The sequence below is a fragment of the Gracilinanus agilis genome, chromosome 3 (genome assembly GCF_016433145.1).
Source record: "Gracilinanus agilis isolate LMUSP501 chromosome 3, AgileGrace, whole genome shotgun sequence".
In the NCBI taxonomy this organism is placed as follows: domain Eukaryota; kingdom Metazoa; phylum Chordata; class Mammalia; order Didelphimorphia; family Didelphidae; genus Gracilinanus; species Gracilinanus agilis.
This window is the reverse complement of record NC_058132.1, coordinates 165,267,443-165,270,879: the sequence shown is the minus strand read 5'-3', so window position 1 is coordinate 165,270,879 and position 3,437 is coordinate 165,267,443.

Genomic DNA, 3,437 nt, shown 5'->3' with positions numbered 1-3,437 from the left:
CGGTTTCAGGAGCTACTCGCTGTTCTCTTTAGAGCTAGCGGGCTGCCGAGCGGGTTGGTTGGTCTTGCACGCGCGCTTACTGCAGGGACTGGGGCGGGGGGCAAGGGGCGGACACACCTTCCTATCTAGCCAGACCTGTCTCGCGAACTCCTTTCCCTTGACGGTGGGCGGAAGGAGAGTGGGAGAGCGGTGAAGGGGCTGAAATCTGTACAAGGGGCTGTGGGCGAAGGTGGCTACCCGAGAGCAAAATCGGACTCATCTTCTCCCCCAGTACTAAGGGCCTCAGCCCTAGGCGAGGGGAGGATTCGGGATGGAGATGAAAGGGGGAGGGAGATGTCAAGAATCTCCCCCGACCATCCCCACCCCTTTCCACGACATCTTCTGTCCTCACAATCTCAGCCCCAACCTCCACCCTGGCCCCCAGGTGCGAAGGCTGAGCCCCGGGAGAGAGCATCCCTGCTGAAGAGCGGAAAGAGAATGAATGGCGGTTTCCTCAGAAAGTGGGTTTTTCGGTATCAGAACAGGAAAGAGTTTGGTTTGTGTCCAACCGACAACCAATATTTAATAAACACCATCTCCCAACACAGGACAGTATCTGATACCTAGCAGGAGTTTAATAAAATTTTGTTAATTGGTTAATTGATCTTAGAGAACTGTGTGAATCGAGTCTATCAGGGTTCTTCACTGCTGACAAACTTTTTCCAGTGTCATTCTTGCATAAACCATCCTCATTTTTGGAAGAAATTGTATAACAATATTTTTTCATATCCATGTGTGGTGACTAAAAGAAAGAATACCAATTTCAATTTTATGACCTTTGGCAATAAATTGGCAACAACCCCTGAACACATCTGAGTTTGCTGGAATTTTATGAACTTTTAATAACAGCTACAATCACTTTGCTGAAAGGGTCCTTAGAGACCACTATCCAGTTCTGCTGCCACATTTTACAGAAAAGAAAATAGACCCAGAGAAATGAAGTGACTTGCCTAATGTCACACAGCCAGTCTAAGGGAGAAGTGACTCTAGAATCCAGTTCTAACTTTCAGTAACATTCTAACTATTAATTCAGATTCATACTTTTGCTTTTCTTACAAAAATCCTGTAAAGTAGAAGCTCCATTTTATAGGAAAAGAAGCTGATGCTCAGATAAATTAACTGATTTTATTCTTGTCACAAATCTAATAAATTTATAGGGGCAGGTCTTAAAACCAGGTATCTGACTTCCATTCCAGTGCTCTTTCCACTATATCACTAACCACACCACCAACTACTTTTCTAAGCTATTATTTTCCTTCTTTTTGGAAAGGCAGAGAGGAGAATAATAAAAGACAATCGCAACACATTTGCAAATGGTCATCCATTTGTCTTTTCCAGAATTAGGTTGATGAGGGGGAACCCTGCTACCTCCCAAGGTTACCACCCTGGCAGGAATATTCTTATTAAGCAGCCTTTCCTTACATCATTTCTAAATTTGCCCCTACAGCTTTCACCTGTTACTTCTGATTCTTTACATAGGATTTGTTTTTTAAGGTTAGGATATAACAAAGAAAGCTGACTTGATTACAAGTAATGTTGCCAAATGGGTGTAGATACAGGAAATCAATTCAACAATCAGGTAAATGAGGGGAAAGGTGAGAGTGAACAAGTTCTTGGGTCCTAAGTGTCACCCCTGGAAGTGAGCAATGCTTGTGGTTGGATAAAGATATAGTAGGGGAAGGATTAAGAAAAGTAAAGTAAATGAAAGAGAAAGATCAGGGAAAGAAAAGAGGGAAGTGGGCAATAAGTTCAGTTGGGAAGTGATGAATGTTTTATCCCATACTGATCAGACACCAGATGTTAATTATTCCTAGATTCTTGCAAAAGTTTAACTTTTTTTAACCAGCTCTAACTTATTGATTGATATAAAAAACATTACTGATGAAACAAAGTTGAAAAGAAATCACCATTCATTTCCTTTGACCACTTCTCTATGGATGATACTCATTAAATTGTCTCTCTTATTGCTCTTGGATTGTAATTTTTAACAGAAATGTTTATATGATTGCATTTTTCAATTTGTTTCTTTCTATTCTGTACGAATTTTTGATGTGCAGAAGCTATTATAATACAATTAAATCAATATACTTTATCTCCTCTAACCTTTTCATTAATTAAACAAATGTTTCCTTGCCACTATATCATTCCTTGCAGCTATATCATTCCAGTGTTTTAAAAATTACAATAATCTTAGTGATCTTAACTGCTTCAGTGGATTGAATTATCACATTTCTACAGATGACTCCCAAATCTACATTTTCAACCTTCATCTCTGTCCTGAATTCCAGTCCCATATTACTAATGAGATATTTCCACCTGAATGCCCTATTACTACCTCAAATTTAACATATCCAAAAGAGAATTCATTATCTTTCTACAACACTTATGCTTCTCTCAAAGTTCCTACTATATTTTTAGACATCAAGTTTGGCAACCTTGGCATCATCCATGACTCTTTATTTTCCTAGTCTCCCCTTGTCCTATAGCCTATCATTTATCAAATCTTGTCAATTTTACCTCCATAATACCTTTTGTATCTGTCCCTCTCTCTTCCTTCATATGGTAATCATTCTATTCCAGGTTTTTATAATTTCGTCCCTCTTTTTTTCTCCAGTAGCTTTCTAATGGGTCTCCTTTCATCTAGTCTTAACCCCAATCTATTCCTGACATGGAAACTAAAATAGAAATAGAACCTATTTTTCTAGACCACAAGCTCTTAACCTGGAAGAATAACTAAATTTCAATGTAATTGGCTTTTTTGTAAGTCTATGTAGTTAATGCTTTTTAAAACAGTCTGAGAAGGGGTCCATAAGCTTCATCAAACTGCCAAAGTAGTGTGGCCACACAGAAAAGGTTAAGAATCCCTGAACTGGACTGATTTTACATTACTCCATCTCATGTACCTTTACACCCAAACAAACGGACCTACTATGCTATTCTTTAGACTGAACCTTTTACCTCCTGCCTTTTTTGCCCTGCCGTATCAGGAATCCTCTCTGCCACCTGAAGTCTAACTCCCTTCAAGACTTAGCTCATTACTTCCTATAAGGAGGCCTTGAGTAGTCCTTCTAGTTGTTAGTCTCCTCCTCTCTGAAATTACTTTCTATCTATCTTATATTTACTTATCTGTGTGCATGTTCCTTACCCCAAGTACAACATAAAGATCTTTTTTTTATTTTTCCCACTGAAAAATTTATTTATTTGTTGGTTTATTTTAATTGTTATTTTGAATATTTTCCCCTAGTTACATATTTCATGTTCTTTCCCTCTCCCCCAAAACCTCCCAACCCCCCATAGCCGACACACAATTCCACTGGGTTTTACATGTGTCATTGATCAAGACCTAATTCCATATTATTGATAGTTAGACTAGAGTTATCGTTTAGTGTCTACATCCT